The following is a 27,635-nucleotide window of genomic DNA, read 5'->3' as shown; positions in this document are numbered from 1 at the left end:
TTTAAAGAACAAAGGGTGGGCCAGTGAGTAAGGGATGACAGTTAGCACTTCATTTATCGTTTCATAAATATAGATAAATGTATATTCAAAACAGATTTTCTTTTATTTTATATAAATCTTTAAAAACAGATTCTTGTAAATATGTTATTTACACTATTTCATTTCATAAACCAGTATTACACATTGTTTTAAGATACAGTTTCACACAAAGTTCTCAACCATTTATTTTGGCTTGCACTCTCTAATAACCCTACCTTCCATTCATACTCATTCAATCTTCATATTCTTTACAATCTACACTCATCTGTGACCAAAATGTATTGTTCACATCACTTAATTAACAATTTCCTACACAATTCGGTGCCTCTTGTCCAGTCTCGGGTAACTCAGTCTGTATAACAACGTTTCTACAGATTATATTGCTTACACATGTTTCGGTTGTCATACTAGGACTTAGATAGTATTGTCCATTAAGTAGTGCAACCTTCTTCAGGACATAATCAGGACCCTTAATCTGTCCTATTTCTCATGGTAGGATGATGTATGCCACCTAAAAAACACAACAAAATATAGCCATTGTCACTTCTGTCATCCCCATCTATTTATTGCAGTACTATTATTGTATTATATGTAACTAATTAATAGTCATATGATCTTGGTCACCTCTATGTAGCATTCCGTGAGGATGAACCAAGATGTATGGACAAATCCCAGCTTTCTTCCTAGGTGCAACCTTGTAAATATGGTCTAACCTATAGAGTAAAAAAGCAAAGAAACAAATGGCGTGATCAGAGCTCGGCCCCATGTTGATCAAATACAGCTCAATCTCGATGGCAAAAGCACAGTCTTCATGCCTGTGTTTTGACATCACTTGGCATACCCACTCGTCTTCAATTGGACGCAGTTAAGTAGTTCCTACGTATTATATTATTTTCAGATAACTCCACGTCAGCAGAGAAAATGCTTCCACCTGTGATGGTATCCATATGTCTATATTACTCTTTTATGCTCAATGTATCTCACCTAGAACAGCCGGGTGAATATATACTCACCCAAATGCCGTCTGGTATGCAATGATCTTCCTTAGTGCAGTTCAATCGTCTCTTTTTAATTATTTATGATCTCGTCTGGTGCGTCACCAACGATTCACCCTCTGCAGAATGAATAATAATGGTTTTGATCTTATAACAGGCCGCCTTCGTATTTGTAATGTTTGTCATTTTACATATTCTTTTGTATAACACTATCAGGAAGGTCCAATAACTGAGCCTGGGGCTTGATCGCCTCCAAATTGTACCGAAGGACCACTCAGGCCACCGGCCTGGCCACTCACACAGCAGCCACCCATGCTCATCATTTCGACTTGAATGTGGAGCGTGGACAGCCGGACTGAGGTAAGTTAGTGACTCACTGGAGCCTGCTCTGTTGGGATCTGTGATGAGGGGGTGGCTGGGGCCAGAGACTAACAGTGCCCGTTCTTCTTCCAGCATGTCCGGCCGCCCCCTCTCTTTCCGGGTTCACCACACGTTCGCTCTCCTTCCTGACCCTCCTCTTGCTTCCATTATTTCTGTCCCTTGTCACTCCTTTTCTCTCTCTATCCCTTTCCTCCCATTTTACTGTCTCTTGCTTGTCCGCGCATTGTGTTGTCTGGATAATAAAGCATATCTCATCATGCCCTCATTTTACCACCCACTGAGGGGCAGCCATGTGCTAAGAGGGTCCTATTGCAACTTGCAAGCCATCATTATGGGTGGTGCATGCCTGCTGAGATGGGCAGCCTGTTGTGGGCAGCCTGTTGTGGAGGTGTGTGATTGCATCAGACAATGGGTATGATTCCCTGAAGGTAATGCAAACAGTAGGCATGATGGTGGTAAGGGTGGGTCAGAGGTGAATTTGAGGTCAGGATGATGCTTAAGAGGGCAGGTGACATGTCGGTGTGGTGTCATAAGAAGAAAACCAGATGCGGATGAGAGCAATTTAGAGGGTGAACATGATACTATGAGTGTGGTTCCTAGGACTGGTGGAGTGCCTTAAAGAGTGTTATTTAGGTGGCTATCTTTTACATTTAAAAGTACATATCCATCGAAACTTGTCCATTCCTATATTCGATGGACAAGTTTAGATGGATTTGTACTTTTAAATGTAAAAGATTGCATTTCGATGCATTTATTTTCATTGCAATTTCTTCAATGGTTTTCCTTTTCAGTGGTTCTTTATCGATGAAAAGACCATAAACCAACCTGATACCTTCCAAAGCCAATTTGTCCAATTCATTAGAAGATCCAACAGGTCTCGAGCACGCCAGCCTAATGTGTATTACAATGTCTTCATAACGTACTTGGCCCAAGTTTACCTGCAATTATAAGGAGGAAACCCATCTGTCCTTGCAGTCCTCAGAGACCCTGGAATTAAGGCTGTGTGGGAAAAACTATTCATTTTTGCCATGATAGATTGATTAACGGGGCTTGAACTACTACAACACTAACGCAATAATGTTCATTTCTGCGCATTTCAGTGGGGCAACTGATATCTTCAAGCTGCATCAGGATCCAAACAGCACAGGTAATGGAAGGGGTTATTAAATACGGGTCATATCTTACTTGTCTCTTATTTCCAAGTGGAGGTTTTTGCATTAAGGTTTTGGCATATATCCTTTGAATCTAGTGATACGGCTGTATCCTCTACTAACATCCCCACAACTTCAGCAGGGGGTACAACCATGTCAGGTGGAAAGGGGTGCAATGTAAGCACAGTAAAGGGAGCTAAGCACAGTGCTGATACAGATATGGGAAAGCTGGACCTATATTTCACTGACACTGCTCGAGTGTCTAACAATATGTGGTACAAGCACATGACCAGCTCTCAGATTCAGCATATCCTTCCCTTTCACCCTCCTCACCTGGATCTTCGGATGAATTATCGGGAGTCTCACTCTTCTTACTTCTCCTCATTGGCTCAGGTGTCTTGGCTTTCTTTTCCTTTTCATCGAAGAGATAAGGGCGAGCTCCTCCGAAGGCCACTTTGCCTGGATGTGAAACAAGCCAGGCAGTGGGGACTCCGAGGAGCCAACCCCTACCAGGAAAAAAACCTTACGGTGGAAAGAAAACCTGGGATCTTGTTGGAACTGCACATTTCTTGATGTGGACGTATTCTGGATGAAAGAGATCTTCAGCTTCTCTTGATGGTAGCAGGTTTGACTAGACCGGAGGTTTGTAGATCCTCTGAGCAAGTCTGTGTGCTCTTGATCCAGAAGAGGACCATGGGAGTTCAGCCAGCAAGAGTAAATATCCCTATCACAGTTTCCCCCAAAGGTGCATGCACAATAATAGGGCTTGTGTGAGTATAACTGAGAAATGAGAAGGAGGAAATGCTCCAGCACTAGAGGACAGCACAAACAGCGTAGTGGGTCTCCCGAGGAGCAAGAGTAGCCAATAGCAGACAGTGCAAGGAATAGGAAGGAAGGAGACACAGCGTACCGTGAAAGTACACAAGGAGGGAAGGAATGCAAAACACCAAAGCGGAAGGGGAAAAAAGAGAACGGCGTCTCTGTAGGAGACAGAACTCTGGGTGGGAAACAAGAAAGCACAGTGGAAACAAAGTAACAGCAAGAGATACGGACTACGAGCATCTAACCTGAATGATTGGGTTGCAAAGATCAGACCAGCGGGTTGGGGGCCGCTTGCAGTGCCGGTGGCCATCCTGGAAAATAAACTAGACAGCTGGATTGAGCTGCGGTAGGAACGTAGCGGAACAATCAATGGAGGCGCCAGCGTCTCCACAAGCTCCATTTGTGGTGCATGACACCAAAGTAAGTAAAGAAACCATTGGGGAGAGCTGCTATGTCTGCTCATTAACCCCTTATGCCATGAGTGCCTCCACAACATTTTTAGCAACTGAAATACCAGCAGCAAGAGCACAATGCCTCACGTACCTATCCATGGTTACAACCCAAGGAAGATTCCAAGGGGAAACAGCAACATTGAGATGGATGTCTCAGGCAACATTCCCCTATGAAGACAGTCATATAAAGACTCTTGACAGGATGAACAATTGCTGGCAATTAGACCAAGATATCCTGTACATAACTGATGGTCGACAATAAGGAGAAACAAAAACAGTAACACTGAAAGAATTGCCATGCCTGAAGAGAGGGATCAATGAAATAGGAGGAGAACCAGGATGATGGGAAAGACCACAGATGCTTGTGTATGGCCAAGTATACACAGCAGATGGATGGAAAGAGGGAGTAGTAGGAAGCAATGTACACACCCTAGTACAAGCACCAGTAAACACAGTCCAAGGAGAAAATGACAAGTGCCTGAAAGAAGTGGATGCAAGCACCAAATTGCTCACCTGGGAAGACAATAAAGCAGGAACAATGTCCATAATGCCACTGAAGAAACCAGAATTACCAGAATGAAGGAACAGTTAAGGTTGGTGATAACAGATTGTAGGTACACAGAAAAGCATCCGGCAATGACGGTTGTCATAGCAGTATTAATGGACCACTATTGGGCATAAGATTCAAGGCATATGAGAAGCTGCCACCCAACTGGGAAGGAGTTTGCTTGTTGGTGCACATCAATATGCCAGCACTGGTAGTACCACAGAAGGACGTGAAGATAGATGACTTTCCTAAAATGGATACTAACAATAGAAAGAAGAGATCAGTATAACTGGAAGAAAAGGTGAGAAAGAAACAGTGAGTAGAAGTGAGTAGAGTGAAAAGAGACAACTATTTCTCATCAGAATCAGAAGCATCCCTAGACGATGTACGACCCAAGCACAGGTTGGTCAGTAGGACAGAGATGTTTTTTCACATCAGTAGTTCCAGCTGTCCAGACATACACAAACATGAAATGATTGCAGATAACAAGATGGGAGCTGATGCAGACCATAAACTCTACAGTAAATGGATTCAATGCGATAAAAGAAGAGCTCTGAGCAGTAAGGTTAATGGCACTCCAAAACAGATATGTTCTAGAACTTCTCACAGCAGTGGAAGGAGGAGTTTGCACCAAGATCGGGAGTTCCGGTTGCACGTTTGTACCTTACAAATGACAAAGAGAATGGCACACTGGCAGAAGCAGTGACAAGATTATCGAAAATGCATTCCAAGATGGAGAAAGAAGCCAGAGGGACAGGAAAAAACAGAGCTTGTTGTCATACATATAGTCCTGGATGTCATCATGGCTAGCAGACAGACTGAAAGTATTGTTAGCAGCAGTAATACTAGTACTAGTAAGACTGTGTGTGGTTAAGATCTGCATTACACAATGTTGCAAAACTACTGAGAAGACAATAGGAATGAAGGTGTTAGTAGATGTGACCACGGAAGAACAGAAAGACAAGATAGTAGAAGAACGAAATAACCTGAGAGCCAGGACAAAGGAGTTTCCACTGTTCCGACTGAGATGCTTATATTCGACAATCTATTCAACAATAACAGATACAGGGGGAAATGGGTATGGTGCAACCCGTAAGGAGGTTGCAGTTACATGACCTGAAGTTTCGATGATCATGCAAATTACTATGGATATCTTGGGGGAGTAACAAAGGTATGGCTGCCAAAAGCAAGAGTGACAAAGTATGGAGGTTTGGTCAACATGTCGACGAGATGGGGGACTGAAGAGAGGGTCCCAGGAATGCCCCCCTCGTCCCCAAGAAACGTAACAGCCCGAAGAGTCAAGAATGCATGAAGTCACTCACTAGTCGGACAGCCCCAGGAGCACCAGTGACTGACACGTATGCAGAGAGATATTCTCTCAGACAGCCATTCAAGCCTTATCTATGAATGTCTTTATGGATACAGGTGCTTCAACAGTGGTCATAGACCCAAATGCCATGATGGATGACATTGACTAAATGCAGACATGTTAGTCATTAAGTACACTCGCAACCATTCACAACTTTAAACAAACACACACGCATGTGCACAGTTCTGTAGGTAGAGGACAGATACATATACATACTGTCAAAAGCTTTTATTCTTTTGCTCATTAGCCAAATGCAGAAACGCTGAACGCAAGGCAACAGACAGATGCAGAGCAAGATTGCCGATGCTTATGGCAACTAACCCTATGGAACTGCAGGATCACATAAGGATCCAGCAGGACCAAGTACAACTAACCTATAGGAAACATAGCTCAATATAGGTGTGCAGAAATCATAGTATAAATATAACAAAGATCACATAAGGCCTCAAACTGCAGGACGAGAGCTGTGGGAAAAGCAGACCAGGCTGCCCGAGGCAGGAAGGCCAGTGCTGCCAGCCAAGGTCAGAGACAAACAGATTATTTCAAACTTAAAACAACAAGGGGCCATCTGCAGAGAAAAATTAAATCCTCATAATTACAGACCAGAAGTGCTTGATTTCCTCAACCACGTAATGCAGCCAAGCTAGAAAATGGGTATCCACCCGCTGTGGGAAAATGAGCAGTTCTCAAAACCACAGACGTGCAGTTAAACATGAACAAGTTAACAACATTGCAACATGGAGAGCACTCTCACAGGTAACAGTGGTACTGTTAACAGATACATTGGGTACACATAGTCATTCTCATCACCTTGAAGAGGTGCACAGAGCGCTGAAAACAGAACTGGGTCCCAGGCCTAAGGAGGCCAATCAGGGGACAGAAATCCAGATCTATAAGGGAAAACTATATATACCACTCCCAATGAGTATGTGTGATCGGTTTTTCAGGGAGGGCCCAGATTGTGACGCAATTCTGTATCAAAAAGGGTTGACACGATTTTGGGGATGGTGATTCCGGAGATTGTTGAATGTCCTATATGATCCCTGTCGGTTTTTGTAATAAACAACAGTTCTAACTTGCCCTTGGCTGAGTCCTCCGTTTGTTCTGGGGGCAGGGTTGCTGGGCCCTTGGGAGCTGAACGGGTGAGCTCGTAGTTACCCCCAAACCTCTGGCATACCAGACCTCACAAACAAGTTGGCAGCAGAATCAAACAAAGATGCCAAATACATGGCTCTGTAACCAGTGGCTGCACATAGATGGATGCCAAATAACTATAGCTGGAGTGTCACCACTTCAAATAGTGAGGGATAGAAGAGCACATTCAAGCATGAGGATTTCCTGGTTGCCTCAGAGAAGACCTCCACAAGTCAGTTGAAGATCTTAGGAACAGGGTTAAAGGGATACACGGGAAGCAGGAGAAAGGGTATGATGCTAGGCAAGCTGTGGAGCTCAGAGTGCATAACCTCTCATTATTGTCAAGGCAAAGTTGAATCACAAAGAAAGTGACACCCAATCTCTTTATTAAGTACTGCAGAGATCTAGAGGCCCATTTGGAACACATTCCAGGTAGATCTACTGTATACGGGGCAGGTTGGTGCAGTTGCAATTCCATCACTCATGTTGCCGTACTTCAATGGGGAAGAATTTGAGTGGGGCGAGACTTGGAAATGGGATGAGGATAGTTAGAGCTAAAAGGAGGGCCCTAGAAGAAAAAAACAGAGATACTGCAGTGTCCACTGTGAGAAAAAAAGGACAACCCCATAAACTCAGCAACGCCAGGATCACTGGGGCACACAGGGCACCCCCATGTGGGTGGGCAGAATGGACTTGTCGGAGCAGGCCAGAAGTCTGAAGCCAGGAACGTGAGAAAATAGAAACAAAAAGAGAAACAGGGCTGGTGAGGTGGCAGCGGAGGTGCCATAATAGTGGAACTGGGGCACTGGAGCAAAGTGATGGTCACACACAGGTTAAGGGAGCAGCTGAGACCAGACATTTGCTTTTGGGGTCATGCCCCACAGACAGGCGACACATAGGAACATGACCTTGATATGAATGGCTGTCAGTGGTATGGATTACAATATTCTATTTATCATTCTTTACAAAGGGAGGTATATGGAGGCATGCTATGCACGTACTGCTCTGAAGGTCACGCCATCGCTGTATAACCCTGAGCAATCATATTCGGCTATAAGCTGAATCGCTCAAGGTTAGGCATTTTGTCTAAAACTGACTTTGCTGAACTTTGTCAGTGGTTTGGACTAAATAGTATGCATAGGTCTGTGGAGTGTGATTTCAGAATCAGTGTTGTCCAAGCAGAGGAGGGCAATGACACAGCAGCTGCAAGAACAGGCTTTAGTTGATTGATAGTTAGAAGATTGACAGGATGAGGTTGAGGCAGAGGGAGAAGATTGAAAGAATTTAGTTCAGAGGAAGGTAGAAGATTAAAGTAGTCTTTAATTGAGGGAGATTTAGAACATTATTTGTGTAAATCAAAGGGCTTAGACATCTTTTTTGCAAATGAAAAGTCTCAGAGAAAGGACTAACGAATAGTCCATGCAGCCTCTATGTTGGTCTGAAAAACACGCCTCACTCGAATAGGCAAATCTCCCCAAGAGGGCGGAGGTATGACCTGGAACTGCACATTGGGGTGCAGTCACCATCTCCTACCCAGCAGATGTTTGCGGTGCCCACTATGGTACCATAGGCCCTGAAGAATGTGGTAGCACTCCTACATACCACTGAAACCAGTCGTCCCATGTTGTTGTTCTTGGGTCCTCCCAGTAATCTAGGGATTCACCCTTTAGGACCATTTGTGTGTAGAAAATGTTGCACACAGCTCTCTAATGTCTTTGTCTTGTTTGTAGTAACAATTGTAACTTCATTTGAGGTCATAAAACAGGAAAATTAAAAGTAACTATTTATCTCCTGTCTGGCCTCCATCACTCTGGAGCACAGCGCAAAGTGTCTTGAAAGTGTTTTAGATTTGCTGTTTTTTGCCTTATTTCGGTAGGGCAAGCGTCTTTCTGTCCCCTCACCCTAGATAAGCGGCACACTACCGAGATCTAGGGCTCAGTCACCACAGAAGGGCACAGTTATTATGGTTGGAGGGCAACGCAGGTTGTATAAAACGACATGATTGAATTACAATCAGCAATGTTGATCTGTACAGTTTTGTGTGTGAATATGTGAGAGTTTAGGAACAGGTTAGTTACCCACCCACAGTCCTCAATGTCTTTATCTTCATATATTCATCATCAGTCACATATCTGTTGCTTATAATTCTTGTGTGGCAGGAGGATAGTATATGTATTAGCTGTAATTGATTGTTCCCTCTAAGTACCAAGGAGGTACTTAGAATTCTTGTATTCTCTAAATGCATGTCATTGCTTGTCAAATTGTGGAGAACAGAATTACAGAATTGTTTGGCGACAGCAGGCAGGAGATTACATTCAGTGCCTGTAACTGATTGTGCCATCTTTGTGTGGCCATACTTGGTGCTTGTAAAAAAAATAAAAGTCCTACAATTCTTGTGAGTCATGAGGAGATTACAGTCAGTCGGTTTATATCGGTGTGCCACCTTTTTGTGGCCAGTCAACATGCTCCTTGCATAGAAAATATTAGAATTAGTGGGAGACAGGAAGAGATTATAACAGTCTTGCGTACATGCATGTCTCTAACACTTAAAACATCATGGGGGTGATGAGGAATGCTTCTACAGGGTGATCTAACCCAGCCACTGCAGCTGCTTTCTGCACTGAAGAGGCCAGAATGTACATCAATAATTGAAGGTATCAATACCATGTTCAGTGCTGCAATTGCTGTAGATTTGTGATTTCCTGTATGATCCATGTCTATTGGAGAATAAAGACTGTAAATGTTTATGTTTATGAGTTTTCCGTTATTGCCGGGCGAGGTTTTGATGGCCCTTAGATACACTGCTGACTTGTGATATCATTGTTGCGAAGCCCCCCTGTCCACTGGCATATTACAGGAGCATGATGGTCTAGGAGCCCCAGTGTTCAGTGTGGAGGAGCATGATGGGCCGGGACAACACCACACAATCTAGAGGTGGCTGAAGAGCCCGGCAGGATATGGGAAGTTCCTGGTTTTTACCTTTCACCTCCAGTGATTCGGTGCATAATGATGATGATGAGTTAGATCAAGAGTTTGACCCACCTGAGTACAGGCTGCAGCAACACATGGCGCATAGTGTTGCTGTGTTCTTGAAAGCACTGATACCAAGGAGAAGGGTGAAGTCAATGTCACAGCTATTGAGATATTACAGAAAGACAAGGCATTCTCTTCAGTATCTTTGAAACACAATCCGCGAGATCTGAAAGTGGAAACCCCGAGTGGGTTGCAGCCAGACCAACAACACCAGCACCACAACCACTGATCCCTCCACCCCACCACTGCCTTCTCAGTCAGATGTGGAAATGTGGAATATTTCCAACCAGAACAAAGATCCACAAATTCTAATTACCAGCACTCTGTTTTCTGGGAGAAGTCAGTGACCCAATTGAGTACCACATTATTTAGTCCCATATAATTCAGCGCCATGAACAGAAGTGGGATGAACACACAATATGCTAACCATATTCTTCCCATGCCAAATAACTATAGCTGGAGTGTCACCACTTCAAATACTGAGGGATAATAGAGCACATTCAACCATGAGGCTCTCTTGGTTGCTTGACCTCAGATAAGACCTCCACAAGTCAGTTGACGATCTTAGGAACAGGGTTAAAGGGATGCACGGGAAGCAGGAGAAAGGGTATGATGCTAGGCAAGCTGTGGAGCTCAGAGTGCATAACCTCTCATTATTGTCAAGGCAAAGTTGAATCACAAAGAAAGTGACACCCACTCTCTTTATTAAGTACTGCAGAGATCTAGAGGCCCTTTTGGAACACATGCCAGGTAGAACTACTGTGTACGGGGCAGGTTGGTGCAGTTGCAATTTCAGGACTCATGTTGCCGTACTTCCATGGGGAAGAATTGGAGTGGGACATGACTAGGAAGTAGTAGGTAACGGGTAGTTAGAGCAAAAAGGAGGGTGTTAGAAGAAAAAAACAGGGATACTGTGGTGTCCTCTGTGAGAAAAAAAGGACAACCCCATAAACTCAGCAATGCCAGGACCACTGAGGCACACAGGGCACCCCCATCTTGGTGGGCAGAATGGACTTGTCTGGAGCAGGCCGGAAGTCTGAAGCCAGGAACGTGAGAAACTAGAAACAAAAAGAGAAAAAGGGCTGCTGAGAGGGCAGTGGAGGTGCCATAATAGTGGAACTGGGGCACTGGAACAAGTATTACTGCAGAAAGTATTACTAGTGTGCCAACATTGCTCCATAACCTGAGGCGCAGGTTGTGCAATGTAGGATGCTCCAAACTGGTGGTAATGTTGGCTATTGACCTTTTAGTCTAAGGCCATTTTTGAGGGTGGAAAAGCCTGAGCATTTTTTGATTTTTAATACAAAATGATGCAGGAAAACCTGTCTCTGGAAATGGGATCTGCTAATTGGTTGAAGAGATGGGAGTGGTAGGCACAACTTTAAATGTCAAAAGTACGTGTTTTTTAAAATTATTAGTGGTGTAAGAAATAATATATGTAATTAAGTAGAAAAACTTCAGGTGCAGCTGGGAAGATCTCGAGGCCACTCGGGATCCAGAATAAAGAGACACAAAACACACACTGGACGTTGCCGACCAGTAACCCAAAGCTGCACTCCCAATGGGATGAAATCTCAGGTATAATGTAACAACTAAAGAGGGTTGATCAGCTCCTCCATGGAGTCAATCATCCTCGATAGTTGAAGGGGTTAAATTGTAATCTTATCACAGGCAATGTATACTTATACTTTCGTTGTGTTCAAAATATCACTATTAAAATATTTCAATATCCCTGTCTGCCTGCGGGAATGTAGTAAGGAAAAGACCAAACTGACTCGAGACAGGTTGAACAGGTAAAAAACAATTATTTATATAACAAAGTAACAAAGTCGCACTGTTGACCTCACAGTGCGGTATATAGATAATAAGAATTGTCAAAACATACCGTTTCAAACAACAGTAGTACAATTGAGCTGCAAAGACGTTCAGGTAAACCAAAAAGAATCAAAAAGAATATACAAAGTTGTGTCACAATTCCATCATTGATTATAACTTGAAATTTCAACATAGGAAAACATTCCTAGATGATGATTGATGCCAACGCGTTTCGGATTAAACTAATCCATCTTCAGAGCAGGATGTGTTAAGCTTTCGTACTGTGTTCATGATAAATTCTCTTGGTGAGTCCTAAGAATAATTGGAATATACTAATTATAAATCCGTGAGTGTTACGGAAAGTAGTTCAAATCAAAAGATTAATGAGAACAACCACTAACCTACGTGGTCCGAGAGGCAGGACTCATAGATTTTAGTCAGGTCTGGAGGGAGTTTCCTAGAGGCCAGACAGTAATGGATTGGTAGCGGGAAGCACCCCCCTTTTTTCAGACATCTGAAACAAGAGAGAACCTCAGTTAGGGCGGAATACAAGGACGCATACTAGGCAAATCCACTATATGGTGATGTTAGGGCTTAGTTGTATACTGAAACGTTTCAACCGTGCTCAAACGGGCAAAAGTATTAAGGTGAAGCCGAGTCACCTACAGTCAACTGGTATGATCGTAGTTTAAAGCACATGTAACAAGTATTAGGGTCAGTTATGAGGAAATATCAATTACGCTCTGTGCAGCCAAATGATGTTCCAGGCATGTTTCTGCAATCGTCAAGCGATGTCATTATAGTTTAGGGGCGAAATGCTAAATTTCCTAAACCACTTACTTGTAATCTGCGAGGAGAGGTTGGAGTCGAGCAGCTCGTCGCCAAAACGGATCGCTCTCATCTATTCTGTAGTAATGGTCACCAGGGACGCCACGCATGCGTGTGGGCGCCGAGGACGCCATCTTTGTGTTGGCATCAGGCGGCTCAGTAGACAATGTTAAAGGGAACGCCACATTTAAGCGCAGATTGAACACGGGTAAGCGAGTTGTTAGGTGGATGTAACTCCAGAGCCTCCTGTGTGTCACCAGGGGAGGTCTGCGGTCCCTCATCTGAGATACCCATAGTCGTTTATGTCCATGCATCTGTGGTCATCATGGAGATCATGCAGAAATACGGTTTGGTCGAATAGCCATATGCTTGTGAACAGAACATTGAGGTAAAGGAACATACACTGATCCTTGAGTGCCCTCTGATCAATATTGGGCACTATGTGCTTAACAGAAAATACAAAGAGGATTTAGGAGGCAAGAGGGGGGGGGCACCATAGTTCAAAATAAACTATGGGGTGCCCCCCCCCTTGCTTAGTAAATGAGATCCGACATAGGCAGACAAGGACATGCCTTGTACCTATCAGAAAACGGGTCACAGGGTAGGAAATGTGTAGATGACACCATTTGAAACAAATCATTTTGAGTCAGCACAAGGCCATTCCAACAAATCACTGTATGAATCATATTTTACCGTAGGTAAATACATCACTGCCGGCCCATCGGCCGTTCACATTCTAGGCAATCTGATATTAGACATATATATGCATAGTACAGCTTTTCAGGTTTTCACCAGAGTCTTGATTTGTCCAGCATTAAGTATAAACCATAATAAGAAGCACATACGGTCAAGATCACAGTTCATACCCCTAGGGCTAAGGCAGTCTAACAAGTCAATCCATATAATTTCTCTTTGGAGCAGTTTCTTGTGGATATCGCCCCCTCTTGGTCCAACCTTCACTTGTTTTAAAATCAAACATTTCAACTGAGCAATCGAGTGCCTAGATTCCATAAAATTCACAGATACCGGTGACCTAAGGCTTTTCGTCCTTATGTTGTACTTATGCTCTGTCCATCTCAGTTTGGCCTTTCTCATGGTAATTCCCACATAGTAAAGCCCACATGGACATTTTAGGGCATACACCACATTGGTGGAATCACAAGTGCTGGAATGTTTGAGTGAGATTGGCTTTCCTGTGTGTGGGTGTGAGATGGTATTGCCAGGTAAGATGTTACTACAATGCTGGCAATTAAAACATGTTTGTGTCCCTTTGAATGTTTTGGACGTAGGCTGGTCTTTCAAAGTTTCAGCTCTAATAAGGCTACTTCTTAGGGCCTTACTGTTTCTGTAGGCGAAGGTTGGAAGTTGTTGAAAAAGTGGTTGTGTTTGGGGGTCCATTTGAAGCATGGGCAGTTTTTTTGGATGATGTTCCTGATTTCCTTGCCTTGTGCAGAGTATGATGTCACATAGACCATGCACTCATCTTTTGGTTGATTTTTCGAAGTTAGCAGAGTGTCTCTCTCTCTATGGTGGATACCTTTTCTTCAATTCCAGTAATTGTGGCTGGATAATATCCTCTTTCCTTAAATTTTTGACGTAATGTGGCAGCTTGTCCTACATACTCAGTGTCTTCCAAGATGTTTCTCCGGTAGCGCAAGAACTGGCTCAGTGGTACATTGTCTATCATCCGAAAGGGATGAAAACTTGTGGCTAGTAAAAGACTGTTTCTGTCCATAGCTTTCGTAAAAATCCTGGTCTCCAAGTTGTCATCTTTGACATAAACCTCAACATCTAGGAAATTGATCCTCAATTTACTTGCGGATGCATGTCATTCATCATGGAAAAAAAGTTGTTCAGTTCATCATCCGGGCCAGACAAGATGCCAAAAATGTCATCAATATATCTGACAAAGAGGGTCAGGTGGCGTGACCATCTTGGGGCTGTCAGAACATGTTCCAATTCTAGGTAATACATATACGTATTGGCGTATGTTGGTGCCATAGTGGCACCCATACTGGTCCCCGAGAGTTGTAAATAAAAGTTATCCTGGAATCTTAAGAAATTATTCATTAGTACTACTTAAAGTAGTGTCAGTACAAAATGTTTATCGCCTTGACAATTATCTGACTTGAGTAGCAGCCATTAGGGAAAATGGCAAGTATTGCTACTTGCCAACCCTCGGTGCACTCCAAAGGGAATTCAATCCCAAAAAAAAAGTAAATGTGTCAAGCCAGTGGTCTAGTGTCAGTCCCACTGCTTGCTAATCATAGCCTCTGTATATTATTGTTTTCTTTAGGTCAGGAGTTAAGGTACTAAGGTAGGGGGAAGTCAGAGCAAATGGTTAACCCCAGGTTTAACGGTTCATTTTACTGAATGTTATCCGTTAGACACTTGGTTAGATTCAAAAGTATATAAATTCAAAATCAAACGATTTCAATCAAGCCGATTTCATGACACAAGTTTATACAAAAGTCAAAAAGTAGAGAAAGCTTTTAATTAATTAGAGTCCACAATTATTTTGCTAGCATTTTTTTCAATCAAAGAAGAAAAAGCAAAAAGAAAAAGTAAAGCGTAGCGAGTTCACATCACAGGCCTTGTTTTACAGAGTTTCAATTTTAAAGATGAGACACCAATTCTTACTTCAGCCATAACATAACATTAAGGGCATATTCTCCCCCTTACTCTGGCTTCTGGACAATGTCACGTCCCATGTCCATAAGGGGTGCTTGTTGAGTTGGGCCTTAGGTATAAGGCACTTATTTTAGACCCTTAACATATATTTACAATGTCCCTTTTTGACTGTAACAGAAAAGATAATAATAAAATTCTTTGGTTAGCGGTCACCAATCCAAAATAGCGTCAGGATTTTTCATTGTATTGCCAACGCGTTTCGGACTTTACAACAGTCCATCTTCAAGGCCAATGATGCTACCTGTTCCAAGCATATGTGTGTTCAAATTCTCAACTCCTAGAGTACAAAAATGTAGAGAATATTCTGCTATTAATCTTATTTAACTGACCAAATGTCGACAATTCCAACTATACAAATTACATTGAATGCACCTCTTTAGTGCTTGTAGGACCTCTACTTCCAGGCTTTGGGCACACCCATGTGTGTGGATCTGACTGCGCAGGTGCCAACTGTGTATATGGTAGGCTCCACCTCAAGCAGACTCACTCAGAAGAAAAACTTCTAGAGTAAAGACAAAAAAGGGGGGAGGTGTGGCTTCAATAAATACTTCTTTAGAAATTCTGGATATCACTAACACAGCTAAAAGTGGATATGTTCCTATATTACAAATTATTAGAATTATTAGTCTACATGGATGAACACGTTCACCAATCCTACCATCCTTAGTTACTGATTAGCCCCTGTTCGCTATATTCAAGTGATAACGTTATCCCAAAATGTCTCTTGAGGCGAGTTCATGAGCCTTCATGGCAATTTAAGAACTTTCTCTGCTAGTTCAGTAGAAAGTGAGTGTCTTACCTCTGCGATCGGGAAAGGGTCTCGTTAGAGAGTCTTCTGGCATCCGGATTGAGAGTAACGCTCTCCAGTCCGTGAATTTATATATGTCTACTGCTTGTCTTCCCATACGCATGCGCCATGTGCGTAGCGCGAACCACCGGATCGAGCCGCTGTTCGTTCGCGCATGCGCATGATGCATGCTCCTTTGTGTCTGAGTGCGCATGGGCTAGGTGAGCAGTGCGAGTGCCAGGGTCGGGCCGCAACCCCCTGTGCTTGCGCATGGTGAGTCATACGGACCCCGGGCACCGCACCCCACTCACCAGCGCATGCTGGTGTTAATCCAGCGAGGGAGACTAATGTGAGGTAACTACGCCTGCGTTCAATCGCGGCTTTAAGTACCTGTACCTGCCTCGACTTCTCGGAGATCAGATGATTCTGCAAGTGATATGTGAGTGTGTATAGCAAACTAATAGCTATATGCATAGTTATTGTATAGCCCTAAGGTAGGACCAGTATATCAGTCAAAACATGTCATCGTTCCCTCTTGTACAATGTCTGCTCGGGTCTCTACGTATCTGAAGCTGTCCATAGGAGGGGGATGCCTATTAACCCTACATGATGTCAAATACTTTGCTGGCCAGGGTATCCCGTTCGTTTTAATTATTAGGGGGATTACTGATCAGAGCAAGGATACATGCTTACTGGGCCACTGTCTGGCTGAGTGGGGGTGACGCAGACCAGGGTCTGCTTGGGTCCCCATCTGTCCCATGTTGCGGTCTCAGTGCAGCACAGCCCTCCGTCCCTACACTGCAACCTCACTAAGGTTGCATCACTTACTGTACATACATATAATAGACTCTAGGGCTCACTATCTCTAGTTGGGTGTACTGTGCTCTGAACTTGCAGATATCCCTCCTGCGGTATTCTTTCTGTGTGTTACCTACTAGAGGTGAGAATTGTTGCTCATACATATCCCATTGGTCTCTGCCGTCAAACGTTCACATTCTAGATCATAAAGGTGGCTTTGCTGTCTGTCCCACATTCAAGATTGGGGCAACATCTTACAAAAAGCATCAGATGTATTTTTAATACCACCGTAGGGCCTCAAATCAAAATCTGTCTTCACCTTGGATTCAAGCATCAGATATAAAGGTAGAATGCATCTTAAATCAAAGCCCACTTTACATCTTGATATATCAAATGTAACACATCAGGTCAAACTTTACATTCATGCCTCTGGGGCTAAAACAATCAAGTGTATCAATCCATACTATTTTCCTCTGGTGTAGAGTTCTTACAACATCTCCACCTCTAGGGCCCAATTTCACCTGTTCAAGTATTACACATTTAATTTGTGCTATGGAGTGTCTGGCTTCTGAAAGGTGCATTGTGACTGGTGATTTTTGGCTCTTTGTTCTAATGTTGGATTTGTGCTCTGACCACTGGGCTTTAGCTTTTCTAGTGGTCATGCCTACATAAAATAGGCCACAAGGACACTTAAGCCCATAGATGACGTTGTTTGAATCACATGTGCAAGAGTGTTTAAGGGGGATAGTTTTCTCTGTGTGTGGATGTCTGATTGTGTTTCCTTTTAGTATATTTCCACAGTGCTGGCAGTTATGGCATGGCACAGTTCCCTTAAATGTAGATTTCCTGGTTCTCGTTGTACTTATGTCTGCTCTGATCAGGCTGTTCGGTAGAGATTTGTTGTTCCTGTAGGCGAATGTCAGACTTTCCGGGAAGAGTTGCTGTAGTTTTGGGTCCATTTCTAACATATGCCAGTGTTTCTGAATGATCCTTTTTATTCTATTGCTCTGGGTTGAGTATGTTGTCACGTATAACAATTTTTGTTGATCTTGGATAGGTATGGGTGTCAGGAGTGATTCCCTTTGGGTCAAGTTCACCTTTTCTTTAATTCCTGAAATGAGATTTCTGTCATAGCCCCTTTCAATAAATATGGTTTGTAAGGCTAGTGACTGCCTAGAGAATTCTGTAGATTCCGAGGTGTTCCTTCTGTACCGTAGGAATTGACTCAGCGGAACACTGTCCAGTGTTCTTTGTGGGTGAAAACCTGTGGTTAAGAGCAAGCTATTCCACGGCCTGCAGCCCGGCCTCATGTGCAATATTAGTGTACAGGGATGTGACGTCCATAGCGAAGAGTGTGTCTCTTTCTCTGACAAATTCAGTTTCCTTTAATTTGTTCAAAAAATGCGTGGTATCTTTGACATACGTCTCAGTTTCTTGTATGAGTGGTTGTAGGATTTGGTCCAAGTATTTAGTGAGGGGTTCCAGCAAGCTGTCAGTTGCCACTATGATGGGTTGTCCTGGTGGGTCAACTAACCTCTTGTGGATTTTGGGCAAAATGTACATAACTGGTGTGATGGGATAAGTCTTCTCTAGAAATCTCAGTGTTTTTTCTGTGATTACTTCTCTATTTTCAGCCTCATCCAGAATTTCTTTGATGAGGTTTCTCACTTGTTCTGTGGGGTTGTGATCAATTTGCTGGTAGGTCTCAAGGTCAGCTAATTGGTGCTCCACTTCAGCTATGTACTTAGTCTTATCCATCAGGACGAGTGCACCGGCCTTGTCAACCGGTTTGAATATAATCTTGTTGTTGTCCAACAGATTTTTGAGTGTCTGGCGTTCGCCTGCCGTGAAGTTTCCCCGACCTTTGGGCTTGTATGGAAGTTTCTTGAATTGGTCAAGCACTGTTTTTTCAAAAATTGCCAGACGTGGTTATTGACAAGGGGATTGAATACGCTTTTGGGAGCCAATTCCAAGAATTCAGAGGGTTCTTTGATGTATTCTTCCTCTTCAAGAGAGTCAAAAAAGACTTTAAGTTTCAGTTTTCTCATATGTTTGAAGAAGGCGATTTTCTCTCTGAGCAGGTTGGTATTATATTGAGGTACAAAGGAGATGCCCTTGCGTAAAACTTGTAGCTCTAATCTGGAGAGTTGGTAAAATGAAATATTCACTACTATGTCCTTTTCCCCGTTTGTTTCTTCCTCTCTGATTTTTTTCTTCCCTTGTCCTCGTCTGGTAGGTCTTTTTCTAAAAAAAGAACTGTACCAGGTGCGCTCTCCTCCGCTGCTGAGGTCGAGGGTGCTGCCGTTGCTGGGTCTGCAGACGTCTCAAGTTCCGTATTTGATGCTTCAGACGATGTTGCGTCAGTGTTCTGGGTTCTGGTCCTTGGGGTACGTGGCTGAGATGGTCTGGATTTCCTAGATGTTGAGGTCTATGTCAAAGATGACAACTTGGAGACCAGGATTTTTACGAAAGCCAAGGACAGAAACAGTCTTTTACTAGCCACAAGTTTTCATCCCCACTGGACGATAGACAGTGTACCACTGAGCCAGTTCTTGCGCTACCGGAGAAACATCTCGGAAGACACTGAGTATGTAGGACAAGCTGCCACATTACGTCAAAAATTTAAGGAAAGAGGATATTATCCAGCCACAATTACTGGAATTGAAGAAAAGGTATCCACCATAGAGAGAGAGACACTCTGCTAACTTCGAAAAATCAACCAAAAGATGAGTGCATGGTCTATGTGACATCATACTCTGCTCAAAGCAAGAAAATGAGGAACATCATCCAAAAAAACTGCCCATGCTTCAAATGGACCCCCAAACACAACCACTTTTTCAACAACTTCCATCCTTCGCCTACAGAAACAGTAAGGCCCTAAAAAGTAGCCTTATTAGAGCTGAAACTTTGAAAGACCAGCCTACGTCCAAAACATTCAAAGGGACACAACCATGTTTTAATTGCCAGCATTGTAGTAACATCTTACCTGGCAAAATACCATCTCACACCCACACACAGGAAAGCCAATCTCACTCAAACATTCCTGCATTTGTGATTCCACCAATGTGGTGTATGCCCTAAAATGTCCATGTGGGCTTTACTATGTGGGAATTACCATGAGAAAGGCCAAACTGAGATGGACAGAGCATAAGTCCAACATAAGGACGAAAAGCCTTAGGTCACCGGTATCTGTGCATTTTATGGAATCTAGGCACTCGATTGCTCAGTTGAAATGTTTGATTTTAGAACAAGTGAAGGTTGGACCAAGAGGGGGCGATATCCACAAGAAACTGCTCCAAAGAGAAATTATATGGATTGACTTGTTAGACTGCCTTAGCCCTAGGGGTATGAACTGTGAGTTTGACCTTATGTGCTTACTAAGCAAGAGGGGGGGCACCCAATAGTTTATTTTGGACTATGGCGCCCCCCCTCTTGCCTCCTAAATCCTCTTTGTATTTTCTGTTAAGCACATGGTGCCCAATATTGATCAGAGGGCACTCAAGGATCAGTGTATGTTCCTTTACCTCAATGTTCTGTTCACAAGCATACGGCTATTTGCCCATACCATATTTCTTCATGATCTCCATGACCACAGATGCATGAGATGAAGGACCGCAGACCTCCCCTGGTGACACACACAGGAGGCTCTGGAGTTACATCCACCTAACAACTCGCTTACCCGTGTTCAATCTGCCGCTTAGATGCAGTGTTACCTTTAACATTGTCTACTGAACCGCCTGATGCCCACACAAAGATGGCGTCCTCGGCGCTCACGCACATTCGTGACGTCCCTGGCAACCATTACTACAGAATAGATGAGAGCGATCCGTCTTGGCGACGGTCTGCTCGACTCCAACCTCTCCTTGCAGATTACAAGTAAGTGGTTTAGGGAACTTAACATTTCGCCCCTACACTACAATGACATCGCTTGACGATTGCAGAAACATGCCTGAACACCATTTGGCCGCACAGAGCGTAATTTATATTTCCTCATTACTGACCCTAATACTTGTTACATGTGCTTTAAACTACGATCATATCAGTTGACTGTAGGTGACTCGGCTTCACCTTAATACTTCCACCCATTTGAGCACGGTTGAAACGTTTCAGATACAACTAAGCCCTAACATTAGCATGTAGTGGATTTGCCTAGTATGCGTCCTTGTATTCCGCCCTAACTGAGGTTCTCTCTTGTTTTAGATGTCTGAAAAAAGGGGGGTGCTTCCCGCTACCAATGCATTGCTGTCTGGCCTCTAGGAGACTCCCTCCAGACCTGACTAAAATCTGCAAGTCCTGCCTCTCGGACCACGTAGGTTAGTGGTTGTTCTCATTAATCTTTTGATTTGAACTACTTTCCGTAACACTCACGGATTTCTAATTGGTATATTCCAATTATTCTTTGGACTCACCAAAAGAATTTATCATGAACACAGTACGAAAGCTTAACACATCCTGCCCTGAAGATGGATTAATTTAATCCGAAACGCGTTGGCATCAATCATCACCTAGGAGTGTTTTCCTATGTTGAAATTTCAAGTTATGATCAATGATGGAATTGTGACACAACTTTGTATATTCTTTTTGATTCTTTTTGGTTTACCTGAACGTCTTTGCAGCTCAATTGTACTACTATTGTTTGAAACGCTATGTTTTGACAATTCTTATTATCTATATACCGCACTGTGGGGTCAACAGTGCGACTTTGTTACTTTGTTATATAAATAATTGTTTTTTACCTGTTCAACCTGTCTCGAGTCAGTTTGGTCTTTTCCTTACTAAATTCCCACAGGCAAACAGGGATATAGAATTAATCTAATAGTTATGATATTTTGAACACAACGAAAGTATAAGTATACATTGCCTGTGATAAGATTACAATTTAATCCCTTCAACTATTGAGGATGATTGACTCCATGGAGGAGCTGATCAACCCTCTTTAGTTGTGATATTATACATGGGATTTCATCCCGTTGGGAGTGCAGCTTTGGGTTACTGGTCGGCAACGTCCAGTGTGTGTTTTGTATCTGCTAATTGGTTCCCACTTCCATAATGTTCAAGCTGAAAAGTGTAGTGCAAACATGCAACTCTGCTGAGCCTGTCTACGAACGCCTTGTGGTAGCTGCCTTGTAGTTTGGCAACAGGGCAGTTATAAAGTTGCATGCGCAATCATGCCAACAACTTGTTGGAACACAAAGTTCCTGCAGTCAGGGACTTCTTTTAACTGATCCTAAATTGTTTAATTGTGCACTCCCAGAGCCTGGTTGATAAGCAATTAGCCTAGAGCACTCAGATTTCAGTAAAAGTTAATAGTTTTAAGGTAATTTTTGGGGTGCGCGGGAGAATACCAACCTTGACACTGGGTTGTATCATACAATGTAAAAACAGCAGGTGTCACAAAATTATTATTGTTTTATATAAATAACTATCTTTATGAATTTTTGATGCAAAGATAATTTTTTCATAAACTCATACTCTGAGTACACAAAAACATGTGAGCAATAGTTTTGATTGTTGTTACAATAATAGTAGGGTGTGCAAGGAATGGGAGTGCTTCACAAAATTGTGGACACCTGCTGTTTTTACACTCCCAGGGCCTGGTGTCAGATACAACTCTAAATATAAGCAATGTCTAGTTTTGACATGATGGCCTACGGGAAGCTACAGTTATACTAGCGAAAACCTATAGGTGTCATATTATTGTCAAATTATTGTCAGCTTGATTGCAGGTGACTCATTCGGTGGGGCATATGTATATCAACATCTGGGAAACGGGCTACACCCAACACAGACATTTGGGCCCAGTCCAGGAAACCCTCGTATTGATCACTCTGGGATGACTTATGACCACCTTCAGAAGACAGGAAATCTCCCCATGGGGGCAGCATGGAACCACTGCTTCAAAGGCAAGCACTGGCACGACAATAGAGAGCTCACACCAAGGTACTAATTAACAGAAGCTATTTGATGTGTGCAGACAGGATGGAGGGTGGAGTTAGAGTAGTTAGGGGAGAAGCACCAGTCCACAGAAAGGTCCTACTATCTTGGATTCTCTCAGGGCACCCACTGTTCCTGTGCCCCCTCCCAACTTCCTGGAGTCAAAGCACTTTGGGACTCACATTACCAGGCTGAACACTCTGTACCCAGCATCCATGTTTGCACCTTTGCAGAAGGCTTGAGCAGATTGCTTGTTTAAGGGGTGAGCCCACCCCACCCCCTTATCGGAATCATCTGTTGGACTACTGAAGTAGAAGGATTTCACGTGGAACTTTGTTGGATACTCAGTGTGCTCTGAAGTCCTCTTCCATAGAGGTGAAGACAAAGACTTCCAAGAAAAGGAAAAGTCTTTTCCCTCAACCATCCCATCGGAACATTTGGAGCGACCTGTTAGCAAGATATACTGTAATATGAGACCACGGGTACCTAGAAACCTGCTCACTGGAGGTGATATGCCCTATGTGTTTTCTCTAGAAACCTTCCTGGCTATGAAGTGCATATCAAAGGATCCACCTTGGCCATGGAAACCATGGGCGGGGCCCCCCAGAAACTAGAAGTCAGGAACCAGCTCAGAGTACTGTCTGCCCCCTTTGATCCACTTTCATCAAGTCGATTTGACCGGATAAAGTCACGTTTTGAGCCTCTGAAAGCAAATGGAGCTGCATTTGACACTCAACACTTTTTGATCTATCTTCGATCTGTCTCGACTTCAACTCAACCTAGTGGACGGCATCAACTTTCCTGTCTCCATGTCAACTCGACCCACTGTAAGTAATCATCTCTATTTGTACGGATGTTGTGGAAGCTATTGTCTTGCCCATCTCAATGTGACTCAACCTGCTGGAAGAAATCGTCTCAGTCCCATCTATACGCAGATTCGACCTGCTGGAAGTAACTGTATAGACCCAACGTTGATGTTGACTCAACCCACTAGAAACCATTAACTTGACCCATCTCAATGCTGACTAGAACTGCAGAAGCCTGGTGCGACACTGTCATGTCCCAAGAAAATCCCAGAAGGTATCTGAAGCGGTCCTGTTCCTTTTACCTATCTAAAGAGCCCTACTGACTAGTAAGACATCACCATCTATCTTTTTAAAAGACATTGTTAGTGAAATTGACTTTGTTGCGGAAATTATTACCACTGTGCCCCAGTCTTCATAACGAGAGTGCCTCTTTACTTACAGAATGTGCATATTATGTGTCTTCAGTTTTAGGGATGGGTTATGGTCTTTTTAATTAGTGTGGTTGTATTTTTTAGTTTAATTAAATTATCCTATTTTTATAGACTGGGTTTGGCATTCTTTTATTTCAATACCATAGTACGATTGTCATTTGGACGGCTTACGTGCTTGCTCACATCCCTCCTGAAAAGTATAGCCTACCCCCAGCCTCTTCATGTTGCCCTCCAACTGCCCCTCATGTGCTACCTTTTTTTGTATTCCTCCTCCTGCCACCCCACAATGGTATTCTTCATTGTGTTCCATCTCCTGCTTCCCCTCCAGGTTTGTTGCCTGCTGCCCCTACATCACTACCTGTTCTACAGACCTTCCATTTCTGCCTCCTCTTCCTGCTGCTTACACTTCTGGTCACCCGAATGATCCACTTGTTCCAAGGACATTGTGTGTTTGGGCTCACTAAGGGAAAGGTTTTCTACTAGCAGAAAGGGTTTCCTAGCAGGTTTAGCTTTTTTGATGTTTCGATGTTTGGGCTGGTGCAATTGGGGAAACAATGCAAAGGAGTCTAGAAAGAGTTTCTTTATTACTTTCCTTTTTCTGGGCTAGTGAGTAAGTTATGGGAAAGGGATTTTTTTTTTTTAAATCAAGGATATCTTTTTTTACTCTATTGTTCTTTTTGGGAGAAAAGGGAGGGACACAGAGCAAGAAAACAAAATATTCACAAAACGTTTCCCAAAGGGGGAATCACACTTTAGGGAGAATTACAAAAGAAGTACAAGACAAAATAAATTGTATTGGTTGTTATTCGCACTTAACACCCATTCTACGGAACCAGCAGGTTGCCTCATTGCCATGGGCTGCCATTTTTTAAAATGTTTAAATAAACTCCAAACCCCCTTCTCTCCACTTAACTTTTGGTGGCGGCACTGGCCGCTGCCTGCCGCTGCTCCCCACCGTCCTGAGCGCTCTGGTTAGCCACCATGTAAAGGGAAGAGGGGCTCCACTTCCCTTTCCATGGTGGCCATCTTGGGAAATGATTTTAGTTTGTTCAACGGGACGCACAACGATTTGGTAATCCAGGGTGCTAATGAGCACAGAGCACAACTGTCCCCACTAAGAGGAATCTTCAAATGAGAGTTACAGTACCCCCCTTACTAGCATATAAGTTAGTACCAGGCACAGACTAAGTACAGCAGACTTCGAAGGTCACTATTTATCTAGGAAATACGTGAGCTTTTAATTTCTGTCTAAAGTGCAAGGTTGTTTTAAATACGGGACATTTACTTGTGCAGTTTTAAGCTTTTGAGATGACAGCACAGCAGTGCTGATCCATTCTGCCTTTGAATTCACATGAAGAAAATAAAATGCAGCCATTCTCGGGGGGTCGATGTTCCATCTCGCCCCATATGTGCTCAGCAGACACAGCGCAGCCATTATTTCTGTAACTGCTAAAATGCAGTTTTGCGATGCAGGGTATTTCTGTTGGGCTGGTAAATGTACCCCACAGTCTCATGATGTTTTGTGTGAGTCATTTGTATGGGGGCGGGGTGAGAAAAAGTGGGTGTGCTTTGGTGGAAGGGGGCTGAATCATGAAAGCAATTGACAGGGACAATGATGGCTTATTTTACTTGTGCAACATTATCCAATGTGCTATATGGGGAAATCTGGTATAGATGGTGGCTGCAGCTTCATGAAAGCGGTTTGCTGCAACCACACTGGCAGATATTGTGATCACAGCTTCATACAAGTAATTTACACCGACCATACTGGCATTGATTGTGGCGGAAACATCATGAAAGTGATTTACAGCAATCACACTGTTATAGATTATAGACACAGCTTCCTGAAAGGGATTTGCAGTGACCGCACTGGGATACCCTCTCCCCTGCTCCCCTTATCTATTCCTGTTCCTTTGCCACCTCTACTCCCTACTTGTAACCACTAGATGAGCCTCCTTTATACAGCGCTGCATTACTTCCCTGCGATTCCATGTAATAATGTCCCCGCAAACATTGCGACTGGCAAAAAAGTTGCTAAATATGGCAGGGACATTATTACATTTAACATGCAGAGAAGACCCCTAAACCCTTTTTTTTCAAGTCGGGCGGGGGACACCCCCCAATCCCCGCTCCCTTTGACCCCATATATATGGTCACCACATGTAATATCACCACAACCTTTTCCCAGCAACATTATGTATGGCGACCATATGTATGGGGACAATATTACCTGATACCTTCACAGCTAGGTTTGTGCATTATAAATCCCATACATACATACAAGATTTGGTACAAAAGCATATATGTTCCACCGAGTGGCGCTTAGCACTGCTGCGCAGCAGCATAACCATTCTGCCTGCGACCCAGGCTTCTGTGGTACAGCATAGGCTTCTTTCAGGAGCTTGTGGGGGTGCGGGGGCCCTCAGCAGGACTTGCAGCGGACCCCTTCACTCAAGAGAGAGAGACAGAGGGAGGGAGGGAGGGAGGAAGAGAGTGAGAGAGAGCAGGGCGAACGCTGCTGCCCAGTACCTTGCACTGATACCGGGATTCTATTCGATTTTTGCAGATACAAATATCACCCACAAGTTGTAATAAGTCGTTCCCGCGTGCTCTGGGATACTACAAGTTCCTACATTATTTAATGTACTGCTCGATGGAAATAGTGAAGTACTGCTGCTTAAGTTGACAGATCTGTCTTGTTCGTTAGATACAGTGGAAAAAGACAGACTCTGCACTGCATACTAAATACACACTACCAATTAAACCCTAGATTCCGCCATTGCCTTTTCTCTTGAGCTAAATTGCTTTTCCACGAAAGCGCGCTGCCTCTCCTGTGCATGTTTAACACAATCCCCTTCTGTTGTTCATTGTTTGGGGGGAGGGACCTTTTGCTGTGCCGGGAGGCTGGGTGTCAAGCCAGCAGCCTGCCCTCGCTCTATCTAAGTGTCTGGCATGTTGAAGTCCCATATTAAAAGGCTGGCCTGTTCCTGCCGGGCCCCTCTGCCAGGGGAGCGCGCGGCGTCATGGGATGGAGCTGTGCCCAGCTACAGGCAGGAAAACACTCCTGGGTGACTGTTGCCTTCCGCAGGGGCTTAACATGAGCCTCCTAGAGTTTGGCAGACGGGGCTGGTCGATCGTCATGGAAATAGCAGTTTCAGGGCTCTCATAGGAAGTCAGTGTCCAGGAGCCTGTACTGGGAAATACACAACACAGCTACTTTTATTTCACGCAGTGCTTAATTTGTGTAGGGGGTGGGTTGCCAAGGATCAGTCCTGGCGCTTCCTTTTGAGCCCCAGCACCACTCATTGTCTAAGACTCAGTTTGGTTATGATGTGAGGTTTTGGCAACTTAAGATACCAGAAGCAAAGACAGGGTGCACTGCCCACTTGTCTCTGCATACTGGGCTGGCTCTTTGTAATTCATGCACCTGATGTCCCCAGCTGGCAGGGCAGTGCCAGCTTTCCATTTTAATGAATGGAAGGTGACAGTTCCGGGTACTCATGCTGGCCATGCGCACACACTGCTCCGGTCAGCTTGCATGGCATTGGTGAAGCTCTGACACTGTAATAACTGGCAGCAGTGCCACAGCAGGGTGGGTTGACAACAGCAGAACAGCCAGCAG

Source organism: Ambystoma mexicanum, chromosome 3q (assembly GCF_040938575.1).
Source record: "Ambystoma mexicanum isolate Mex_15411 chromosome 3q, UKY_AmexF1_1, whole genome shotgun sequence".
In the NCBI taxonomy this organism is placed as follows: domain Eukaryota; kingdom Metazoa; phylum Chordata; class Amphibia; order Caudata; family Ambystomatidae; genus Ambystoma; species Ambystoma mexicanum.
Note: the sequence above shows the minus strand (reverse complement) of the source record.